Consider the following 26,373-nt stretch of genomic DNA (forward strand, 5'->3'; position numbering starts at 1 on the left):
GCTGATGATGTATCCTGCATGTGTACACCCTGTGATTAGAACATTTGAAGAATCTAGACGAGGACAGGCCATTCAACCCAATAAAGCCAGTCCTATCCACTTAATTCTTCTAAAATAATGCTAGGTCTAGTGTTGAGGTGATAGGCAGGATTCTGACTTACTTTATGGATTATGGAAACTATAGATGGATGAAGCTGATGACACACACATGAATATTTGGAAAAGAATTATAGAGAGAAGGTTTCAGGAAGAGACCATCATAGGGGAGGAGCAGTTTGGGTGTTTGGCAGGGAGAGGAACTACTGATTCAGTCTTTGCATTGAGACAGCTCAGACAGAAGCATCAAGAAAAACAGAAAGGTTTACATATGGTGTTAATTGATTTGGTGAAGGTCAAGATGCCCGGAGGTGCATGAAGAGAGAAAGAAGTACCAGAGGAGTATGTGAAGATTGTCCATAATATGACTGAGGGAGTGAGGACTTGACCCTAAAGCAGTGTTAGGGCAACAGAAAAGATCTCATTTAGAGTAGGTCTGCACCAGAGATTGTTTTTAAATACTTACTTCTTTAAATTGGTTATGGACGTGTTGACCTATGAGATAAAAGACCAGTCCCCCTATACATGGTTTTTCCTGATGACATTGTGCTGCGTAACACTAGAAGAGAGGAAGTTGGAAGAACTGAAAAGGGCTTTAGAAGATGGAGGATTGAAGATAATTAGGAAGAAGACAAACTATTTGAGGTTTAATTATGATCAGGATTCAGACGTTTGCTTGCAGAGAAGCTATTAAGAAGAATGGATACATTTAAAAATCGAGAAACAATGGTAGCCCAAGATGGAAACTTAGATGCAGAGATAACTCATAGAGTACATTGTGGATGGAACAATTGAAAGAAAGTATCAGGAGTATTGTGTGATTACAGAATAAAGATAAAGGTTTAAGGTAAGGATTTCAAGACCATGGTAAGGCCAGCAATGGTGTATGGAGGAGGTGCAGGAGAAGAAATTAGATGTGGCAGAAAAATAAGAATGTTTAGATGAATTTGTGGAGTTACAAAAAAGGACGGAATAAGAAATGAGACAATGAGAGATACAACAAAAGTGGGAGAGATATCTAAGAAAGTACATGAAAGTAGGTTGAAGTGGTATGGACATGAGATGAGGAGAGACAGTGATATATGTGGGCAAAATAGTAATGGTAATAGAAGTATAGGGGAAGAGAAAGTGAGGGAGGCCAAAATGGAGGCAGATGGATAAAGTAAAAAAAGATTTGAAGAAAAAGGAATTGACTGAGGAGGAGGCGAAGAACTGAGCTGTTTGAAGAAGGTTGATAAAGCACATCAACTCCACACAGAAGTAGAAAAAGATTAAGAGGAAAAAGAAGAAGACATTTAGTATTTAATTGTAAATGTTCTAATCATGTAGGCAGTGCGGTATAGTGGCTTTGGGCTTTGGGACTCTGAGCAAGTCACTTGGCCTGCCTGTGCTCCAATTGGAAAACCAAAACAAATGTAACCAATTGTATCCTAAATGTTGTAAGTCACCTTGGATAAAGGCGTGAGCCAAATAAGTAAACATAAATGTGGTGGGATGATTGTGAGAGTGGTGAGTTGCTGCTGCTGCCTTGGACCCTGTGCTGCTGCAATAGACTCAGACCCATATAGACTTGATAATAGATGGATGGATGGCTCCTGTACTGAATAGGTGGATGGCCACTACATCAAAAAACCCAGAAGTCACCTAGCATAGCCACCATCTGCTTACTATGACTCACAAAAAAAGAAAAGATCTAAAAAAGCAACATGTATTTTTCACATTTTTTATCCCTATGGTGACGGGCTGGGTGGTCTTGTGGCCTTGGAACCCCTGCAGATTTTGTTTTTTTCCTCCAGCCCTCTGGATTTTTTTTTTTGTTTTTTCTGTCCTCCCGGTCCTCAGACCTTACTTTATTCTTTGTTATTTAGTATTGCCTAATCTTACTTTTATATTTTTATTTTTTATAAACTTTTATTTCTTCATCTTGTAAAGCACTTTGAGCTGAATCATTTGTATGAAAATGTGCTATATAAATAAATGTTGTGGTTGTTGACTTTAGTCAAATGTATCTTAGCACATGAACAAGCAAGTTTTTATTGTTTCGCACAAACAGCACCAATTCAGCATCTGTCTTTATGGCAAATTAGATGCATAAAAGATGATATAAAGAAACAAAAGGCGACATTTCTTTGAAAATTAAAGCAGTTTATTCAACGTATGCTACTGTGTAATTATATTTCTTTGTTTTGAAATATACTGATGAGCATGGCATAACATATTAGGATAAACAGCATTTTGAGGATTTATCTGCTTTGGATTTCACATTTCTGTTTTTCACGAGTTAAGGCAGACACAGAGGATGGGATTAGTATATTTCTCCTCTAAGCCAATGAGAAAGACTCTGCCCCGCCCCCCCACCAGAAAGAAAAATTAATAAAGCTGCAAATAGTAAATTAAATTTACCAGAACTGGTCCTATTAATCCTTGTCTTTGAGTGTAATTTAATTATTGGCATGACACACGCATTCATGTAACATTCACAGTTTCATCTTCGTGAACAGAGATATTAGCCTTCTATTGTGACACAAATGTATTGCCAGCAGCGCCTCGCTTCCCTTTTGTTCCAGTCTTTAGCTGCTTGACTAATAGCAGAATTACTGGGCAAACCCCTTGAATCACACACAGCAAAGTGAACTCATTGTGATCAGCAGTGCTATTGAGAACCAAACAAATGGGTGGCCTTTGATTCCACGAGCAGACCAGTACTCTTAGTTTTTATATGGGAAATACATTATTATAAAGAAGAAGAAAAAAAGAAAACCAATTGCCATTCATTCCGTTTACAAGAGTTCAAGTTATCCAGGTTATAAAAATGAAGTAGTTCACTGTCATATTATGAAAATGAATATGCCTTTGCTAACCCCATTTTTGGACATATTTCATAGTGTTCATATGTGTTTTTTATTTAGTTTTTTGGGTGGTGACATGGTGCTGTGGTTCATGCTGATACCTTACAAATCAAGTGCCTGAACTTTTAATCTCTCTCACACCATGTTGTCATCAATATGGCTCTTGCAAATTCTCCTCATCTGCATGGATTGTTTTTCAGATATTTCACTTTTTCCCACAAGATGTGTGTGTTAAGTGAGCTGCCAGTTCCTAATTACCCTGAGGGTCTCTGTACACAAATGGACCCAGTGATGAACTGGCACACTGCCCGGGGTTGATTCCCTCTTTGCGAGTAGCCTTGTTGGATAAGCTCCAGCTTTTCATTACCCTGAATTGGATTAAATGGATTTCAGAATATTATTTTATGATATTTACTTTATTTTAAAGAACATCTAATATTTCTTCTGGGCACCCACTTTATGGAGCAACATTGAGGTCCAGTGGCTGCCGCACAGCTTCAAAGTCCTTATCTTGGTACATTCTCTATGGATGTTCTCCTTCTAACGTGGGCTCATAGCTTGATTAGTTCTCATTGTCAAAACCTCGTGGACAATGGGAGGATGTGAACATTTCACACAGTCAACCGGTGGGATGAGCATTTGTAAGGCTGCAATATTAAATGCTGTGCCACTGTGTTCCACAAAATTTGCGTTCTGTCTTTTGGAATTTATTTTTTGGTAGCACTTATAATATAACAAGTCAAATGAGGTTATGCTTGAGCTTTATAGCACACCTGAGAGGAGTGCTGTGTGCAGTTTTGGCGTCAGGGCTACAAAAATGACATAGCAGTGTTAGAGAAATCCAAAGAAGATCAACTAAGCTGATTACAGATCTGAGGTATGAGCTTTAGGGAAAGATTAAAGGAGTTGAACCTTTTCAGGTTAGGGAAATGAACTTTAGGAGGTGACATGACTGAATTGTTTCAAATTATGAAAGGAATTAGTATGGTAAATGCCAGCTGTTACTTTACAATTAGGTTCTTCAAAAAGAACACAGGGACATGGATAGAAACTGGTCAAGGGCGGATTTCACACTGAGAACCATAGACACATGGAATAAGTTACCAAGTAGTGTGGTAGGGAGCAGGATATTAGGAACCATTAAAACTCGACTTGATGTTATTTTGTAGAAATTAGATAGATAGTATTGGAGAATATTATTTGACTTATGCCTTTATGCAATTTACAACATCAGAGATACACTTGGTTCCATTTCTTTTGTTTTTCCATTTAGAGTACAGGCAGTCATGGTCACACAATGTCAATAGCAGGATGTGAACCCACAATCTCAGGGCCTGATGTTCTAGATGTAAAGCCTTAACCACTACACCACACTGCCCATCAATACAGAAAATTACTTTGTTTATTACATATTACGTCTAATACACCTGATTAACTGACAACACTTTAACTGAGGCCCATTGTTTTATGAAATTCCATGGGCAAACCTGGGTAACGCTGCTAGTATATATACAGTAATCCCTCCTCGATCCCAGGGGTTGCGTTCCAGAACCCCCCGCGATAGATGAAAATCCGCGAAGTAGAAACCATATGATGGTATGGTTATTTTTATATATTTTAAGCCCTTATAAACTCTCCCACACTGTTAACATTATTAGAGCCCTCTAGACATGAAATAACACCCTTTTGTCAAAAGTTTAAACTGTGATCCATGACAAGACAGAGATGACAGTTCTTTCTCACAATTAAAAGAATGCAAACATATCTTCTCTTCAAAGAAGCGCCGTCAGGAGCAGAGAATGTCAGAGAGATAGAGAGAGTGTGACAGAAAAGCAAACAATCAAAAAATCAATACGTGCTGTTGGGCTTTTAAGTATGCGCACCGCAGCCACAACAGAAGGGAGCAATGTGAAGGTAGTCTTTCAGCATTAACAGAGTAGCGTCTGTATCTTCTAGGCAAACAGCCTCTGTGCAAACAGCCCCTCTGCTCACACCCCCTCCGTCATGAGCAGAGAACGTCAGAGAGAGAGAGCGCAAGATTAAAGCAAACAATCAAAAAATCAATACGTGCTTTTGGACTTTTAAATATGCCGAAGCACTGCGATAAAGCGGCATTTCTTAGAGGAGCGTCCGTATCCTCTGTGCAAACAGCCCCTCTGCTCACACCCCCTTAGTCAGGCGCAGAGAATGTCAAAGAGAGAGTGAGAGAGGCAGAGAAAAGCAAACAATCAAGCACCGCGTGGGAAGCATATCATATATAATTGAGGAGTTTTATTTAATATGTAATACATGCTCTGATTGGGTAGCTTCTAAGCCATCCGCCAATAGCGTCCCTTGTATCAAATCAACTGGGCAAACAAACTGAGGAAGCATGTACCATAAATTAAAGACCCATTGTCCGCAGAAATCCATGAACCAGCTTAAAAATCCGTGATATATATTTAGATATGCTTACATTTAAAATCCGCGATGGAGTGAAGCCGAGAAAGTCGAAGTGCGATATAGCGAGGGATCACTGTATATTTATATAAACATAACTCAAACCCCTTAATCCAATTTGTAGTCACTGTTGGCCAGGGATTATGTAAACAGCGTTATGCTAAAGGCAGGAACCTACCGTAGGCAGGACACCAGTCTCTGACTGGACTCCCCCATGTCCACACCCAATTTTAAATTGCCAATACTCTTAACCCATGCAGACTTGGAGAAAAATAAACACAGGATTTAAACTGAGGACAATGGATCTGTGAGGCAGCAGTACTCCTCACTGCTCCACTATGCCACGTTATATAAATTTGTATATGCAGTTACTGGAGAAAAAAGTTGGCCAACTGTGAAATCTACTATTTACAAACATGAAAATGTGTGGCACATTCCAAAATGTAAATGCAAAAATAGTATACAGTGTGTAACATGGGAACATTACAAACATTTTGACAAGAACAGGCCATTCAGCTCAACAAATGCCGCCAGACCTACCCATCTGATTTCTCCAAAATAGCATCAAGTCGAGCTGCCAAAATAACTCTAACCTGTCGAGGCACAGAAAACACAAGATCTGTAAAGGGGTCCTGTGATATCTTGGCCCACAATGTTAGCAACAGATCCTTTAAGTCCTGAAAGTTGCAAGGTGACGCCTCCATGGATGCTTGTTTGATTGGCAGCTGGAGAATTTGGAGGCCAATTATAGCACATTGAATTCTATGTATTGTTCCTAAAACCATTCCTGAACAAGTTTTGTAGTGTGACATAATGCATATTCTTGCTCAAAAGAGTAAATTTGTGCTGTAGTAGCTCTTCTGTGGGATCAGAGCATATATAGCTAGCACTCACTCCCTACTTACAATAATAAACCTTGGATATCCATGACCCTGTCATTGGTTCACCAGTCCTTCCTTGGACCAGTTTTGCTAGGTACCAACAACTGAATGCTGGCAACACCCCACAAGACCTGCCGATCTGGAGATGCTCTGACTAAATCACATAGCCATCACAATTTGGCTCTTTTCAGAGTTGCTCAGGTTCTTACGCTTGCCCATTTCTCCAGCTTTCACCACCTCAGTTTCAAGAACTGACTGTTCATGTGTTGCCTCTTATATCCCAATCAATGATATTCTCTTCACTTGCCAGTGGTTTTAATTTTGTGGCTGACCGATATGCGAGCTGAGACACAAAAATAACTGGATTGGTAAAAAAATATTTATTGATGAATTACAGCATTCTAAACATTGTCACCTTCTATATACTCCCCATCCTGATCTCTACATCGCTCCATACGTATCTTCCATTGACTGAAACAGTGCTGAAAGTATCCTTTGCTGTTGGTTCTTCGACAGCCTTGCCGTTTCTGACTTCACTTCATCCATTGAAGAAAATTGTGTTCTCTTCAAGTCACTTTTGATTTTTGGGAACAAGTAAATATCACAGGGAGCTAAATCGGGCGAATAGGGAGGATAATTGAAGACAGGAATGTTTTTATCAGTCAAAAACTGCTTTATGGAAAAAGCATTGTGCGCGGGAACGTTGTCTTGGTGAAGCAAGACTCCCCTCGACCTGGGTGTTGAACGTCTTCCACATTTCCTTGTCCTTCCTTGAAGCGTTTGTGCCACTCAAAAACTTGTGTGTGAGTCAAACTGTTATCACCATACACAATTTTTATCATAAGTTTCTGTGGTGGTTTTGTTCAATTTCATGAGAAATTTGATGTTGATTTGCTGTTCGATTTTTTTACCCAAAATTAGAGCGGCAACTCGTGTAGCGATTGTTGTGCAGATACTGACTGCGCTATTCACAGGATATACCTAGCCAGTTTGCAGTTTGAGAGGACATGTAGGAGGAGATATAGTTCTCGGATTCACGTCCGGCCGACCTCCAGACAGTTTTCCAGGAAAGCCCCGAATCCAGTCTGGTTATTTTTGTGTCTCACCTCTTATAAACTAACATCTTATTAGCTCCTTAAATGCATCTGTACACTGTCTGGTTTTAGATACTGAAGAGTGCTCTACATCACCTTGGTCATGTTTTAAGGTGTACTTTTAAGTTTCATACCTCCTATTGTTTTGTTTCTTTCTTCATAATATATACTCTTCTGGTCCCCAAACCCAAAAATTTGGGTCACTTACAGTATTTTCTGAACTACTTCCAGGTCAGGGCAGCCATACAAAACCACTGGAGAATTGTACTCTGAGGTCCCTCTGGTTGCCCCAGGTATCCGTGCCAGACTGCTGACCCATTTTTAACTAAAGTGGCAGGCAAACCTCAATAGCAGCCTTCCACTTTAGCAGTTACAAAGTTATGGAATGTATAATCTTTTCTTAAGCATTCCCCACTCACCTTCCACTGTATTTACAATTACTTCAATAATTGTATCATTTACTGTATCTCTACCTGGCATCCCTGCTAAGGCAGGTAATGTTTGGCCTCCTGTCTGGGATGTGTTTTAGCCCCTGTTATCTTAGTTCCTGACACCAATCGCCTATAAACACATTAATTGCAGCTGTTGCTTTAGCAAAAGTTAAAACATTGTTTTTCTTATATTAAAAGATAAGGACTTTCCTTTTTTTCTCCAACATAAAGATGCTGTAGCCAATTATCTAAGAAATATTAGCATAAAACTAGAATCATAATCACTCTTACAGTCAGTATGTGAAATCACTGTATTAAATAATTCTCAGAACAAGAGCCTTAAACAATGGATTTGCAGAAAAATGCCATTGCCGTGCTCTTTAAATGGAAATGAAGAACAATTGTTCCAGCTACACTACTTCACACTGCTGCTCATTATTGTAAAGATGTCTTTTGTTCCAGGAAAGTAACACCACAAGCACAAGGATCAGCAGACTGGGCCAGAGGATTTATTGGCCTCCTTCAAAGATGCGGGGAGCTCTCAGTTTGTCTAGTGTTATTCAAATGAGCAGACAGTCGTAATCATAACAATTGCTACAGATGGCAAGTTTTGGGAGATGATGGCAGAACCGCAAAAGAGGTTAGAAAACACAAATATCCAGAGACATCAGGTTATTGTGCACTTGGACAGCTGAAGAGCTTTTTTTCATTGAACTTATTTCAGACAAAGTGTTCTCATTAGAGGATGTGGTTATTCTCATCAGGAGACTGAAGCACTGCCTGAGTACTAGTTATTTCACTCAATGGAAAGGTCACACGTTTGCATATCACTGCCAAAAAGACTGTAAATTGAAATCAGGCAATAATTGTAGAGTTTTGACTACCATATCAATGTTTCTATCTCTTAGGCGGATACAGCTTGATCATATCATTGTGGGCAATAAAACTAAAATGAAAGACTATGAGACAGCCAGCTAAGATAGATAGATAGATAGATAGATAGATAGATAGATAGACATATTCTCGTAGGTGAAAGGTAAATGCACAAATCTGACCTGAGCTTTACTGTTGTCAAGCCTCTCTTATATGTGTATTAAGGGTGCAGTTCATTTCTTTAACCTGACCACACTGCCATTCTCAGATATTCTCTGTGTAAAATGACATTTTACAAGAGAGCTCACAGGCCCCTGCATCTCAAATTCCTTTAGATCTGGATCCTCTGTACCTGCTTAAGACCCTGGCATTTCAGGAAATTTTTAATCCCTCGATACCTTAGGACACAAACCACAATGGCATAATTTCTCACTACAAAAAGGACAGAGACATCAGGGCCATCCATATCTCATTTTAAATTTCTAGTCTTCAGACAGTGTTCTGATTCAAAACTACATTTCTCCATGCTTCCAGATCTCAGAAACCAGAAAAACATATGAAAAACAACAGCTTTTAGAAGAGTGTATTTCCTGCAGTGGTTTGCACAAAATTTCCGAGTTCACACCACTGCTTCACAGATCCAGTAAATTGGGTTTGAACAACAGGGACTGGGTGGTCTTTTGGCCTGGATACCCCTTGTGTTATGATTTTTTTTTCTTCCTATAGCTTAACTGGATTTTTTTTCTCTGCCCACCCTGGTCATCTAACCTTACTTGAAAACTTAATAAAGATAGTTCTGTATTCTATATTTTAAAGATTCTGTTTATATCTTTCTTATGTAAGTGTGCATTACTTATTTTTCTTTTGTATACTATTTAATCATTATTATGTTTATCTTAATTTTTTTTTTGTTCTTCTTTGCATATAACTACTTCTTTGACATCTTGTAAAGCAATTTGAGCTGACATCCTTTATATGAAAATGTGCTATAGAAATACATTTTGTTTTTGAATTTGTTTGGAGTTTGCATATTCACATTATGTCTGCACGGATTATTCTCCCAGTAGTCAAGTTTTTCTATAACATCTCAAGTACTTGTGTGTTAACTACTGAGAAAGGCACACCATGAACTGGATACAGACTCTCCGAGTTTGATAATCTTACAATGACATGGATATGGATAAGTTCTGAACATCAAGCTCAAGCCCATTGCATTGTACTAGGTGACAGCTCACACAATATGTGTCACGAAAATGAAGCTGCCTTTTGAATGAATTCTGAAACAACTTCTAGTTAGCTGAAATTTGTAGGCCTTTTGGCCTTCAATTAACTTTAATTTAGTTTATGAAATGTGAAAGTTGTTTTCTATAACAGTTGGCATCCATCTGTCATTGCATTGCACATTGTGACACGTGAGTTGCTGCCTTGCACGCAAAAGATGGGACTGAGTCTAAGAATTTCAGTAAAATGAGCTTTACTCAACTTGAAAGAGGAACAGTGAGGTTATTGCAGCGGGAGCTACCACTTTGCTACATACAGACAGAGCAAATGGGTCAGTGGCTAAGTTATAGTGTTCCCTGCATCAGTCGTCAATCGCGTTTCGGCATGTCCCCCTTTGGAGAGAATCTCAAAAGAGTTAAAAATCTATAATATATATATATAGTGATGCCCAGGCACCTACAGCCGCCCCAACTCCAACACAGACAGGCAGGACACTAATTCTGTCCACATAGCACAGATTTGCCTTCCATAGCACACAAGGCAAGCAGTCTTTTCGCCATTGCCTTAAGTCCTCCCTACAGGCTTTCCTCTTCCTCCCAACTCTGGCCGATGACTTCTGGCAACTGGCCCCTTTTTATAGGGCACCCGGAAGGACTCCAGGGGCCCAATGAGCTTCTTCTGACACCACTTCCCAGTGTGGCCAGAAGTGCTGCCAAATAGGGCCCTGAAAACATCCATGCGCCCCCTGGCAGCGGCGGATTTGGCCACAGGCCCCAACAGCTGCTATGCTTGGATTTCTGCAGAAAATATTTAATATCACTTACATAGTGTTGATAGTTATTCTTTTACACATACAGTAATCTCTAGTTCTTTGCGGGGGTTAGATTCTAAGGCTGTATGAAAAAGTGAAATCTGCGAATATTTCATGCCAAAATCAAACCAACATATGTTCTTTTTTACAGTAGTTACCATTAACCTTCACCCCTAAAAGCATACTTAATAAATATCTAACGTAATACAGAGTAAAATAGTTTTAGCAGTAGTAGTGCTAACAGATAAATGTATACCTTAAGGTAACTTAAAGGCCTTACTTAGTCATACAAATATCCATACATTATCCAACCCACTATATCCTAAATACAGGGTGTGAGACTAGCCCAGACACCACAAGTCGAAAACCACACCTTTATAAAAGTCACACGTTTATTTTCTATCAAATAATCACAGGAATAAAGTCCCGAACCACACACAATGCACACAGCTATTAAATCACCACAATAATCCTCCTCTTCCTCAGTCCTTGGCCGCCAATCTCCTCCTGGGAGCTTTGTCCTGCTCCCGCTCCCGACTCTAGCTCAACGAGTGTAAGAGGGCGGCCCCTTTTATTTCTGCCCGGATGTGCTCCAGGTGGCTGATGACGGCCTTCTGGCAGCACTTCCTGGTGTGGCAGAAGTGCTGCCTTTTGCCCTGGAGGCAGTCCGTGCATCCCGGGCAGGTTCATCCACCATCTTGCCTGGTGTGGCGGAAGTGACAGTTATCCAAGTCCCACGAGGCTTACATCACCCCCCTGGCGGTGGCCATGGGTCCCAACGGATTAGAAGCTTTTCTTTCTTCTCCCATGGTCCTCTCCTACACCAGGGCCCTCATGACCCGGAAGCTATTAATGCCTCCTTCTGTCCCGGCCAGGGTAAGAACTCCAGACATCTGTGACAAGGGTCACAGGGGTCTGCTGAGGGCCAATCCCAGGAAACAAACCCTGGGCAGGGCGCGAGCCCACCACAGTTAGTCATACATAATAATAAAATAATAAAGGTATATTTGTTAAAAGTTGTTCCTTAATAATAAATGTTTTTTGTAATCAAACCAACATCTTACCTGTGGTCTGCACTGTTATGCAGTGGTTAGCACTGTTGTTTGTCACTATAGGCATAATGGTTTGAATCCTTGACTGAATCACTGTTTGGAGTTTGCATGTTCTCATTCTATCTGTGTGAGTTTTCTATGGGCACTTCAGTTTTCTTCTTAGAGGTTCAATCCTAATGTTGAGGGCTTTTCAGTTTTAGTAGAGACTTTGCAGCTCTTGGTGTACCAACAACAAGATGATCTTGAAGTTCTTTTTCTTTCTTATACTGTAAATGTAGCAATCCTGAGACTCATTCATACTACATTTGTGGCCTACAGATGTGAATACTTTTCTCACATCCTGAAATTACAGCTTCTTCATGAAAGTCATCACCTTCCTGGTTCTTTAAGCTACAGGCTCACGCACTTGAAATGGGAACACAAACAAATAACACCACTTTTTCATTACTCTTTTAGGTAGCTCCCAGCCTTTGTTATGACTTACACTAACTGGAATCATATGCAACTTTGGCAGGCTCGCCATTTTCTTAGGTTCCCCCAGCATTACGCACTAAAGTTGCTCATTTGTATAATGGAATGCCAGCTCATACTGTTGGTGACATCCCCAGGCTGATGCAACTTCTTAACACGTTACATAACCCTCCCTTTAAAGTCTTTGTCCCCAGAGACTAATTCCAAGTCCTTGGAATGATGCCTAGACCTTTCAAAATGTCAGAGTGATCTTCGTTTCCTTTGTGGTTAGTGACAAAGACACCTCAGCAGAGGTCTTCAGAGCTTTGTTGTCAGATGACCCAGTAGAAAAGTTAAGTACTGTCCTGTCATGTGGAACTGAATTGTGATCTGCCTATTATATGTAGGTAGGTGAACCTCCTTATGTGGAGCTGCTGATGTATTGATGTCTGCTTTCCTTGAGCTGACATTGCAACTGGTGTTCCAGGTTCTAGGTTCTCATCCCAGCTTTGGGATTCCACCTCCATGGCATCTCTGTAACCCTCAGTATTCTGCCACATCCTTTACATGTGCATTTTAACCACCATCTATGCTTTATATTGTTCAAATGGGGTCAATGGAAACTCAATCTGCCACGCTTTCCTCCTGTTCTCTCAGCCTGATTGTAGAGGTCTACACATTTCCAGGTGTGAGATACGGTCGGCCATTCATTCCGGCCAATACCCCCAGGCCACCAGATGGAGCCCTCCTTGCAGCATAGAGGTGCCCCGAATGCCAGCAGGGAATTATGAACAGTGGACTTTTAATGCACAGCCCTGCTGGATACCATGGGGGCAGCCAGGAGTCGCTGCAGGGAGGCCCAGGGACTATTTTCCCTACACCCCGGAAGTACGTCCTAGTCACATGGATAGAAGAAATGATGTGTTTCCGGGATGAAGAAAGGGAGTTTTACCTGACCCGGAAGTGATAGAAAGTCACATGGACTGAGGGACAAACACTTCCGGGTCAAGGACTATAAAGGACTCTGGGAAATCCCAGACGGACGAGCTGAGTTGGGAGGCAGGGTGGCTAAGCGTCTGGGAGTAGGAGGATTGTATTGTATCATATTGTATTGGATTGATTTATAGGAGAATTGTGGAGAGGAGTGTGCTTTGTGCACTTTATTTTTGTAATAAATAATTATTGGACTTTTTATCTGGTGTCTGACGTGTGGTCTGAGGGTTCAACGGAGCGAGGGAGCCCTAGTCTGTCACACAGGTCAATTGATGACTTATCAGATGAAGAAGCAGTGGTGAAATTGTAGAGGTAGTAGCTACTCGACTGTCCTCCTTCCAGTACTGATGCTGTAAACAGCATTCCAGATGTCACATCTCAACATCAAGACTCTCCAGCAACTCAACAGAAGAGCCCAGTAAGTCCATGTTGGGTCTCTGCAGTACTCTGTGCTTTGCTAAGTTTGACATTAGGTCTTTTCCTCATCCTATTTTCTAATACCAGTGAGGCACTATGCCACTATGGTGCTTGCTGACACAAAGTGCCAATGGATTCTTACCCTTTACACCACTCTTTAGGTTGCTCACTGTCCTTATTAAGACTTTCTCTGTTGTCACACTATTTGGAAATAATATCCCATTTTGCCAGCTTTGCCATTTTTATAGGTTCCTGCGCAATTGGCATTTTCATTTTTTGATTTTAATGTTTTTTTTATAATTTGATATACTTTGTTAATCCCAGAGGGGAAATTGTCTTTTTGCAAGTCATGTTGGGGTTAGAGCACAGGGTTCGCCATTGTATAGCAACCAGGAACAAATTTCTTAATCCCTTCTGGCAGTAATGGGATTTGAATCAGCAACCTCCCAAATACCAGCACAGATCCTTAGCCACAGAGCCAACACATTCATGACAGAATGCCAGCTTATACTGTCGGTGAGTCTTGTCCAGGCTGATGCAGCTTCTAAGGGCAGTTAATATTTTCTCATGCATTTAGTATTTTTATGCCAATAGATGGCACATTGCAAACATTAGCACTGCTGCTAAAAATCCTGTAGCAAATTCCATATAATTGTCATAGCAGACATACTGAAACTATAATACAGGAAAACTTAAATAGAAAATAACAATATAGCTGTATAACATAAGCTGATTTCTGAGAGTTACTCCCGATTGGGATGTATTTGGTGTTAACATTTAAAATATTCAATCTACTGGATTGTATTTTGTAATGAATGTAATAAATAAGTGTACTGCACATTTAACCTAATCTTATATACTGCTGGAGAATAAAGGTACAAAATTCTAATTTGTAAAATCTAAAATGTCATCCGCTAGCCTGTACCTGGCTATAGGTATATATAAATGCATTTGGTGTTCCTTTTTATTTTTATGTATCCATCCATTGATTCATTTTCTAACCCTCCTTATCAGATCAGGACCAAAGGAATCCATTACAAAATATATCTCGGAAGCAGTGGGCACAAAGAGGGCACCCATCTGGTTTGTGTGTCAGCCCTTCACAGTGTATACATTTACACATTTACACTCACACACACCCACAGTCACTGACACCAGGCTATTTTAGATTAGTCAATATAGATTCATTTATATGCATAATTGAATCCAGTCAGTTAAAATATAAGATAAAGTCAGAACTCAATGTGTTCTTCTTAGAGACCATCCTAATATCAATACTAGCTGAAGCAATATCCACTAATGAAGAAAGAGAGCTTCATAAAGAGTAGAATTCCACTCATTAGATGTTAATTAAAAAAATAAATAATAAATGAGGTGGTATGGAGCTGCTGTAATCTATTCCTGGTTTGAGCCCCGTCAGTGTGGAAATCACACATTCTTCCCAAACTGGCTACTCCAGTTTCCTTCCATAACCGAAAGACTTCTTTATTAGGTATTCTATGATTAGCTCAGCATAAATGAAGACATGTCCGCAATGGTACTGTATGTGCAAGTTTGCTCCATGTTGAATGACTGTCCTGTCTATGGATGCAGAGTGGCTAGACTGCAGGTTGCTATGAGCTTGTTACAGAAAAAAATAGTTCAGAAATAGAATGGAATGCATAATTTTAATAACAATTTACAAATAATTTCTCCACAGCACTATCCTGAATTACACTGATTTCCTCTGACCCTTGAACTCTACTGAGGCAAATCAATCGCGCTCTTACAGATGCTTTTTGTCAACCTGATGTTAGGATGTGGTAATTTACATAATTTTAATTAGATAAACAGACCTTTTTAAGGAGATGGGAAGCTGACAAGTAGCCTAAGCAGCTTCCTGGGAATACGAATGTTGTGTACTATGTTTGCCTCTAGGTTTGATTACTTACGGAATGTAGATTAGGGGAAGCATCATTGGAATAAAAAGTGTTTCATCATGAGGATATTTTTATAAAAAGAATGTGGTGGGAAGCACAAAGAAAAAATTCCCATTTAAGATCCTGTATTTATCAGTTTTTTGGGAAATACCATAACAACAATGACTGTTTGTGATATAATTGGAAATTGACACATTATTTGGCAATGGACTGTGCATGTGAAAGGCAAGAATGGAGGGACACCTGCTTCAATAAAAGTACAAATTGAATCCTACCCATACTGTTTTCATGCTTGTGTATGAAAACATGTTGCCAAACTAACATGATGAAGAATACTTATCATTACAGTCTATTTACGCTGAATTTATTTGACCATTACAGCTAGAGTATCTTAATGGATGATTTAAACTGATCTGATCACACTCCTAAGGTGCCCTTTGTAGGGCTTTTCTTCTGTCAAATGTCTGATGCTTTAAGGTACAGTAGCACTGAAAAAGGGTCATTATCCTCATCTTTTATGTCTACTTTAAATGGTGTTGAAAAGGCACCAATCTGTTGTATTCTGTATTTCCCACAATAGACAATGGGAGTCCATTGTAAGGTGTTTTAATTGCGTCATATGTTTAATCAGTCCCTTATTCCTTTTCCACTAATTTGCATTTCCAGTGTATTCACTTGAAGACATGGGCTGGGTTGAGCTTTTGTAGTAATGCAATCAAGTTTATCAAGTCCAGCTGTTTTTGATAGTACAGTTGCAAATGGATTGGTTATAACAATAAGGTGAAAGGAATGGGTGCTAAAGGATACAGAATGAATATGTAAGAACATTATACTTTTACTTTGCCAAATATAATTTATATAATCAGACCTCAGCTATAGCTCAGCATGGTGCCACTTTGGGTTTGTTTTCCACTGTTAATAACTGTGCACAAATTGGCTATATATGTTTAAGGCATGGATTGAAAGTAAAATGGAGTTGGCCAAACAATGGTGCATCACCTTCAGAGGGAGTAGTTTTTGCATTTACAAATGCATAAAAACTTTAATTCAATTTATTTTTATTAACTACACCTCTAATTATGAGCCCAGCATGCCACACAATAATTCCCAACACAGTATGAACTAAAGAAGTGCAACATAATCACAAAACCTAATGTTAAAACAAAAAAAGGGAAACATCATGCAATATACTATATATATATATATATTGTGAGCTGGAGGGCTGATCGCACCCCACATAGAGACAGACGCCCCTGGGAAAACCACAAACCCTGAAACACTGACCACCCTCACATTGCTCCTTATCCTTGCACTATAACGCGTAATACAAGCCTCACGCGGTACTCCGCCGACTTATAATCCTTTCGCAGCGCCTGTCAGTTTGGGAATTGATTGTTTGCTTTTATCTCTCTCTGCTCCTAGCGGAACTGTTATATCTGACTTGTCATGGAGCACGTTTAAGCTCATGTGTTTGCGGTGTCTGAATAAAAATCCTTCTTTTTTTCTACGACCTTCTGTGTCTCTGTGCAAATCTGTGACCCAAGCGTAACAAGTGGTACCAGGAGTGGTTGCACAGATGGATGCCGCCGAAGACTTATTTCAAAAGTCTAAAACATTTGCACTTAAAGACTGGAAACTAAACATGGATGACCCAATCCGCGCAAATTCAAGATTTGATACATAAAGTGCACTGTTGGTTTGAAGGAGACGTGATGGAAACAGTTGTCGTGAATATATTACTGGCCGGCATACCTGAAGTTCTTCGAGATGAATTTCTACGCCATGATATTAAATCATTAACGATTATGTCCAGACGATTAGAGGGTTCACAGTCCACTTGGAGAAAGAGTGGTGGATTTCGTGCTGCTTCGCAACCTGTGAACGAACGTCCAGGACATTCTCGTCGCTTCGATCGACAAGCTGCAGGACCTGAAAATCTAATGGGGTCAGGTAGGACCCGGAAATCCAGTCGTAGATGGGACGCCTGTTTCTGGGGAGACAGCGGCAACAGCGGTCGACAGACCGTGGAGGCTACAGAGCACGCCGACGTGGACGCGCAGAGGATATTTCGAAACGGAGCCGACCGTAGATGTTTCCGATGTGATCAGCTCGGCCATTTGGCAAGAGATTGTCGCTTGTCTCCAGCTCATTCAATGGAGATTGGACTGGCCGAGATTTGTTGCTCAACTATTACATATCCGGATGGAAAAGATGGCTTGTTGATCCCGGTGAAATTGGGGGACAGAGAAATCTCAGCATTGTTAGATTCGAAGTGACCTTTGTATTGTGAGACGAGACTGTCTTAATGAACAATGCCTTAGAGACTGTGAGACTGTAAAAATACGCTGTGTACATGGTGATGTTAAAGATTATCAGACTTTACTTCTTCCTTTAACTTATAGGGGCGCCACTTTAAGGTTTGGTCTGCCGTTTGACTCGTGCCCTTGGCCATTACTCATAGGACGGAGAAATGCCCTTTTTCCGAAACTGATTAATAAATGTAAGGGACCAGTAGTCCAGTCCACTAATGAACTTGGTGGGGGGGGAGAAGAAGAAGAAATCCAAGACGAAGAACTGGTAGCGGCCGGGAAAATCTAGAGCCCAACTTAGATATTGAACCCGATCTCTCCAGCGAGACGGAGGAGGTCACCCCCGACAATCTTCCAGAATGGGCTGCTCCTTCTACATCTTCCCATATTGCAAACGCCCGAACACAAACCGAGTGTTAACGAACAATCAGATTTTGTGCGTTTGCAGCATACTGATAGCTCATTAGAATATGCATTTAAACAGGCTCGCCCTGCTAATGACTCTTATTACCAAGAGCGTGATTCCGGGGTGTGAAAACCCCACACTTTATAGAAAAGGACGGTTGCCTTTTCAGAGTGATCTCAGATCATTTGGAGGGGGAATTTATTGAACAACTGGTGGTACCTGAAGCACATAGGGAAACTGTTTTGCATCTGGCACATTCACACATCTTGGGGGGGCACCTCGGTGCCGACAAAACTAGAGACCGGTTATCAAAACGATTTTATTGGCTTAATATGGGAAAAGATGTTGAACGATTTTGTACTTCATGTCCAGACTGCCAGATCGTCTCTGCTTATAAGCCTCCTCGGCTCCCCTTTGTCCTATGCCCATATTGGAAGTTCCCTTTCAGCGTGTGGGATTAGATATTGTGGGACCATTACCTAAGACTAAGGATGGGTACCAATATTTGCTGGTGTTGGTTGATTATGCGACACGATATCCAGAAATGATCGCTGAAAAGGCCAACTCTTACTGTATTATTGGTATCCCTAGAGAAATCTTAACTGATCAGGGCACACCTTTCACTTCTCGCTGATGAAACAATTGTGTGACAGCTTTGCTATTAAGAAATTGAGTACTACTGTTTACCATCCTCAAACGAATGGTTTAACCGGCGATTTAACAAAACATTGAAACAGATGATCAGGCGAGTTGCTCTAATGATCCCACAACATGGAACACTGTCCTACCGTTTGTTTTGTACGCGTGCGAGAATCACCACAGGCGTCCACTGGCTTGAGTCCCTTGAGTTGTTATTGGCAGGCGGCCGCGAGGCATCCTGGATGTGGTACGTGAGGAATGGATAGGAAACGAGAGAGCAGCTAAGGGTCCAAGCTTTGCAGATCGACTAATTTCGTTGCAAGACAGAATTTCTATGCTTTCCTCTATTGCTGTGGAACACCAACAACGAGAACAGGAAACTCAGAAGCGTCTTTACGATAGGCAGCAAGCTCCGTGAGTTCAAACCTGGCGATCGTGTTTTGGTACTGGTTCCCTCGGATCTACACAAATTCTTAGCTAAATGGCAGGGCCCGCCATTATTGAGGAGCGTATGAGTCCGGTAAATTACAAGGTTAGAATACCGGGCCGGCGCAAACCATTCCAGATTTTACACATTAACCTCTTGAAGGAATGGCACGACCGACAAGAGGTTAACACTTCCTTGGCTGCTGTTTCTCAGTCCGATGTTACCATTGGTAACGATCTTACTGACACGCAAAAGACAGAACTGTTATCTTTGATAGAACGGAACACTGATGTCTTTTCAGATTTACCAGGCAAGACTAACATTACAAAACATAAAATTACCACTGCACCTGATGTTCGCAGACAGATGCGGCCGTTCGGATACCGAAGCGCGAAATATTGTGCGAAGAGGTAAAAAGATGCTGACACTGGGTGTAATTCGTGAAAGTAAAAGTGACTGGTGCAGCCCAGTCGTATTAGTCCCAAAGCAAGACGGTTCGGTTCGGTTCTGTATCGATTTCAGACGCTTGAATAAGGTCTCTAAATTGATGCTTATCCCATGCCCCGTGTCGATGAACTGTTGGAAAAACTGGGTCAGGCGAGCTATATCTCCACGCTAGATCTCACGAAAGGCTATTGGCAGGTGCCTTTAGAGGCTAGCAGTTGTGAGAAAACGGCATTTGCGACTCCTGACGGACTCTATGAATTTACAAGACTCCGTTTGGTCTTCACGGGCACCTCTAACTTTTCAGCGTATGATGGATCAGATCCTACGTCCTCACTCTGAATATGCTGGGGCATACCTTGACGATGTCGTGATTTTTAGCAATGATTGGAAAACACACTTAGAGTGGCTTCAAGCCGTTCTTGAAAGCTTGAGACAGGCTGGCCTTACTGCTAACCCTAAGAAATGTAAACTAGGCATGTCCGAGACTCATTACTTAGGCTATTCTATGGGCAAGGGTTTACTTAGGCCACAATTAAGGAAAATAGAAGAAATGCTTGTTTACCCGAGACCTGAGACACAGAAACAAGTATGCCTTTCTGGGACTCACTGGTTACTACAGAAAATTCATTCCAAATTTTGCACATAGAGCTGCTCCTCTTACAGAACTTACTAGAGGCAGAAAAAACCGACCTGTCCTGTGGACAGAAAATTGCGAACGCTCTTTCAACGATTTAAAAAGCATTGTCTTCTTATCCGGTTCTAAGGAACCTGGATTTCACAAAAGATTTTATCTTGCAAACAGACGCAAGTGCATTTGGTGTGGCGCAGTCCTGTCACAAATTTTTGATGGAGAAGAACATCCAATCACATATTTGAGTAGGAAATTACTTCCTAGGGAACGCAATTATTCTACAATTGAGAAAGAATGCTTGGCAATTAGTGGGCTGTGGAAGCTTCGCTATTACTTGTGGGGACGAAACTTCACTTTGGTAACTGATCATGCTCCACTCCAGTGGTTGTACCGACAGAAAGATACAAACTCTCGTCTAATGAGATGGTTTCTGGGTTTACAACCTTACAGTTTCACAGTAAAGCACCGACCAGGTTCTGAACACGTCCAACGCAGACGTGTTATCACGACTAAATGAACCTAGTACAGAGAGTCGCTTGATTCACAGGAATGTGAATAAAGCTGAGGGGGAGGGTGTGAGCTGGAGGGCTGATCGCACCCCACATAGAGACAGACGCCCTGGGAAAACCACAAACCCTGAAACACTGACCACACATTGCTCCTTATCCTTGCACTATAACGCGTAATACAAGCCTCGCGGTACTCCGCTGACTTATAAGCCTTGCGCAGCGCCTGTCAGTTTGGGAATTGATTGTTTGCTTTTATCTCTCTCTGCTCCTAGCGGAACTGTTATATCTGACTTGTCATGGAGCACGTTTAAGCTCATGCGGTGTCTGAATAAAAATCCTTCTTTTTTCTACGACCTTCTGTGTCTCTGTGCAAATCTGTGACCCAAGCGTGACAAGATATATATATATATACTAGCAAAATACCCGCGCTTCGCAGCGGAGAAGTAGTGTGTTAAAGAAGCAATGAAAAGAAAAGGAAACATTTTGAAAATAACATAACCTGATTGTCAATGTAATTGTTTTGTCACTGTTGTGAGTGATGAGTGTTGTTGTCATATATATATATATATTTACACACACACATAAACATATATATATATACATATCTATACATGTACACATATATACATACATATATATCTACATATATACACACATATAAATACATACACACACATATATACACACAAATACATATATATATATTCATACATACACACACACATATATAAACATATATATACATATACATACATATCTACATATATACACACACAGCTATTTCAGTATCAGTGCAATACGCTGTTTGTTAAAAGCGTTGACTCAGCTCTTACGTGCAATAACAAATCAAATCATTCAGTTGTCTTTGCTCATATGTCATTTTAGAGCTGGACGCCTGGCATCTTTTTGGCCACAAGTTCGTTTCTGTTTGGTGTGAGGTTCTGTGTTGTGGAGATTCTCAGGATGGATTGCAGGTGCTCATCAGTGAGGCGACTCCTGTGTGCTGTTTTGTTAGTCTTTATCACTGAGAAGAGCTTCTCACACAGATATGTGCTACCAAACATGCACAAGGTACGAGCCGCATGTAGACGGACTTTTTTTGTTCTTCAAAGTCACCAAAGCGCCGTGCAAACTCAGTGCGCAATAACTCTAGTAAGCGGTAATTGTTCGCAAGGCAGCTGAAGCGCTGCATTATGGGATCTGTAGTTTATTGTGTTACCAGCTTCATATACCGGGCTTTAATAACAATAATACAGTATATAAAATGATCTCGCGGGCCGGATATAATTGCACGCCGGGCCGGATGTGGCCAGCGGCCCTTGAGTTTGACACATATGGACTAAATAGAACTTGAAAAGATATATTTTTTCAAATGTGATCGCGCAATTCAGATAGAGTTGACGCGCACTACAGCCTGCATGCCTCAATGAGTCATCCTCCCTCGCTCTTACTTTTTTACCGTTCATCTAATGAATACACTGAGTATGGCTTTACCAAAACAATCATTGATGGCGAATAAAGTATCCATTATTCGAGTATGTAGAGCGGGATATATATATATACATACAGGGAGTGCAGAATTATTAGGCAAGTTGTATTTTGAGGATTAATTTTAATATGGAACAAACACAGTGCTATAAGTCAATCCAAAATGTTAATAAACCTGAAACCTGAATGTTTCACAAGGGAAATGTGAGTGTGAACATCATCAGGGGAATACATATGTGCGCACAATTATTAGGCAATTATTAGTGCGCAGATTTATTATGCAACTAAAGGAAAAATGAAAATTTTCCCATCTCACTTGTTTATTTACATCTGTTATAGTGAGAATAATAAACAAACACCTCAAAATTTACAAATAAACATCTCTGACATTTCAAAAAAAATAAATCAATCAATCAATGACCAATATAGCCACCCTTCTTTCCAATAACAGTCATAAGCCTTTCCATTCATGGAGTGTCAGTTTCTTGATCTGTTGACAATCAGCTTTTTGTGGAGCAGTGACTACAGCCTCCCAGACACTCTTCAGAGAGGTGTATTGTTTTTCTCCCCGTAAATCTAGCGTTTAAGAAGTGCCCACAAGTTCTCGATAGGGTTTAGGTCAGATGAGGAAGGGGGGCCATGTCATTATTCCTTCATCTTTAAGGCCTTTACTGGCTGGCCACGCAGTGGAGAACTTCGATGCAAGTGATGGAGCATTGGCCTGCATAAAAATCATGGTCTTTTTCCTGTATCACTGTTTGAAGAAAGTGTCTTCGAAAAACTGGCAGTAGGTTTGGGAGTTGATTTTGAGCTTATCTTCAATGCAAAAAGGTCCAACTAGCTCATCTTTAAAAATACCAGCTCATACCAGTACCCCACCTCCACGTTGGAGTGGAGCTCTGTGCCATTACTGATCCACAGGTCCATCCATCTGGTCCATCAAGAGTCACTCTCATCTCATCGGTCCATAAAACCTTTGAAAAAATCTGTCTTCAGATATTTCTTGGCCCAGTTTTGACGTTTCAACTTATGTTTCTTGTTCAGTGGTGGTTGGGTTTCAGCCCTCCTTACCTTGGCCATGTCTTTGAGCACTGAACACCTTGTACTTCTGGGCACTCCAGGTAGGTTGCAGCTCTGGAAAGTGAAAGTACTGGAGGATAATGGGTTCCTGGTAGCTTCACGTTTGATTCTTCTCAAATCTTTGGCAGCTAATTTGCGTCTTTTGTTCTCAACACGTTTCTTGCGACCCTGTTGACTATTTGCAACAAAATGTTTGATGGTTCTGTGATCACACACCAATATCTTAGCAATTCCAAAAGTGCTGCATCCCTCTGAAAGACTTTTACAATTTTGACTTTTCAGAGTCAGTTAAATCTCTTTTGGCCCATTTTGCCTGAGGAAAACTAGCTGCCTAATAATTCTGCACACCTTGATATAGGGTGTTGATCTCCTTAGGCCACACCCTCCCTCATTACACAAATACACATCACCTGACGTGCTTAAATCCAATAAGCATTCAAGTTAATACAGCTTGGAGTTGGAATATACTGTCAGGGATGCCAGGGCCATGACCCGGCGGGACGCCAGGACGGACCGGAAGAGGGTCAGAGCCCTGCCTGGACCACGGGGTTTGCCTTCCGGGTTGCTTTGGGGGCCACGGGTCGAGGGCATGGAAGCCCTTCCCTGTAGGGGCCCGTGGTCACCGCCAGGAGGCCCCAATGCCTTGGGACTTGTTTCCCCAGCACTCCCGCCACACCAGGAAGTGCTGGGGAAGATTTATGACGGCCCGGAGAGCAGCGGGAGGACAGCCGGCACTTCCGCCACACTTGGGCGTGGCAGAAGATTGCCGGGAACACCTGGGGCTCATCCGGGTCCTCCATAAAGGGGCCGCTCCATTCATTTGGGGCTAGAGTCGGGTGGAAGAAGGACGAGGCAAGAGGAGTTGTGGAGGCGCCCGAGAAGAAGGCATTGTGGCCAGGACTGAGTGACTGTTTTGGGGTTTGTGCACGTGACTGGGTCGGTGTGACCTAAGTATTGTAAATATTGTGGTTAATAAACGTGTGGTGGTTTGATAACAACATGTCCGCCTGTCTGTGCCGGGTGCCGTTCACATCTGGCGTAGTCGGCAGGATGCTCCGCCTGTTTCAAGCGGAGACCTGATCAAAAATATTGTTGTGGACGGCCCGGTGCAGCAGGGACCCCACCCACGCCGGTGCTGCGTGCGTACACAGCCCCGCTGGGTAAGGAACCCCACGGACCGCCAGGGTCCGCAGGAAGGCCATGTTTCCCTGATGCGGCAGGTGGCGTGCCTACAACGAGTGCAGCGGTCTCCTACAAGCAGGCCATTGCTGAAGGCGCCCGGGACCGCATGGCGTCAAGAAAGGCCACGCCGAGGAAGTGTCCTCGGTTTGACGAGTCCGGGAAGGTGAGTTCCCTGCCTAGCGGCAGCCGGCCCATGGGGTCCGGGCGTGTTTTCTCTTTTGCAGGCAGGGACCTCCCGGATCCACGTCGGTGGCAGGCGCATGCTGGTCTGCGGGCTCCAGCAGCGGGCGGCAGCCGCGAGGGCTGTGGAGGAGGAGACGCTGCAGCTCGAAAGGCGCTGGCAACAGCAGGGCTGCCGGCAGGCACGCCGCCACCGCAGAAGGGGAGGCAAGATGGCGCGGACCAGAAGTCCCTCCCCTGACAGGCACGCGATTGGGCGGTGTGTCTTGCGGGCCCGCCGATGACTGCAGAGAGGCGGGACCAAGGAATGTCCATCACGGGCAGGGGGGAGACCCGATTGGGCCGGAGGAGAAGGCCCACAGGAAGTGGCGGCGCTGGAGGCTGACAGAAAGGTAGGCTCAGCGCCGCTTCACTTCCCGTCTTTGCCGGCTGCTTTGGCGGAGCTGGGGTGTCCCTTCAGCCCGCCCGGGCAGCGTGTGTTGCAGGTGCTATGTGCCCTCCGGGCTGAGGTGCTGGAACTGGAGAGGAAGCGCCGCGGGCGCTGAGAACGCTTTCAATCAACAATGGGACGGCGCTGACGCTGGAATCTCCAGCCGGAGAGGTACAGCGGAGATGGTGAGTACAGCCGACTCCGTAAAGCATACGGGAGGGTCTGCTGAAAAAGGCTGTGATGACAACGATCAGTTCCGAGTAAGCAGCCCTCCGACAGGAGGCAGGCGCCGCGGGCTGTATGCGCGGCGAGGGGAGTCCGTGAGGACGCTGAATGGACACGGGCTGCTAAGTGCCCCGGGTCCTAGCGCCCGCCCCGAGTCGGCTGCGGTCTTGCGCCGCACTATAGGGACGCAGACGGGACAGAGGCGCCTTTTATTCCATAAGGAGTCTCAAACCGTCATGGCGTCCCAGAGTGAACGGAGGAATAAAGGGCTGGGTGCCGATTCCTCCGATATGAAGGGGACGCAGACGGGACAGGGGCTCGCATTGGTTAATACGGAGTCGCACACCGCCAAGGCGTCCGAGTGAAGGGAGGATTAAGCGCTGGGTGCCGCTTCTCCAATATGGTGAGACGCTGCTGGGTGCACGCGTATGGCTGGCTGCCCTCTGGGGGAGCAGAGGGAATCCCTGAGGCAGGCAGAGAGAGAGCAGGCGGTGCCGGCGACTCCATCATCGAGAGGACACGGAAGCCGCGGAGAGGGTGCCGATCAGGCAAGTGCCGGGTGATTGAGGGGGAACGCTGCCCGTGCATGGCACGAGCTGGGTGCTTTGGCAGCGGTTCTGCCCCTGTGTTCTCTTTGTAGGGACGGACCCGGGCGGCTGAAGGAACCCTTCGGGCGGAACAGCCCTCTGATGTCGGGCCGCCAGCGGAATGTTCTCTCTGCCGTGCGCAGCTGCGCCACAGCTGGAGGAGCCTACGGGGGAACGAGTGGCTCGGGACCAAAGGGGCGAGGAGGTCTCGGAGGGGTGCCGATCGAGGAGGCCCCGGGGTGTCGGTAAAAGGGGGGAGCACAACCTGTGCGAGGCACAGGGATGCACCAAGGGCTGGTGCTCGGAT

This window comes from Polypterus senegalus, chromosome 6 (genome assembly GCF_016835505.1).
Source record: "Polypterus senegalus isolate Bchr_013 chromosome 6, ASM1683550v1, whole genome shotgun sequence".
In the NCBI taxonomy this organism is placed as follows: domain Eukaryota; kingdom Metazoa; phylum Chordata; class Cladistia; order Polypteriformes; family Polypteridae; genus Polypterus; species Polypterus senegalus.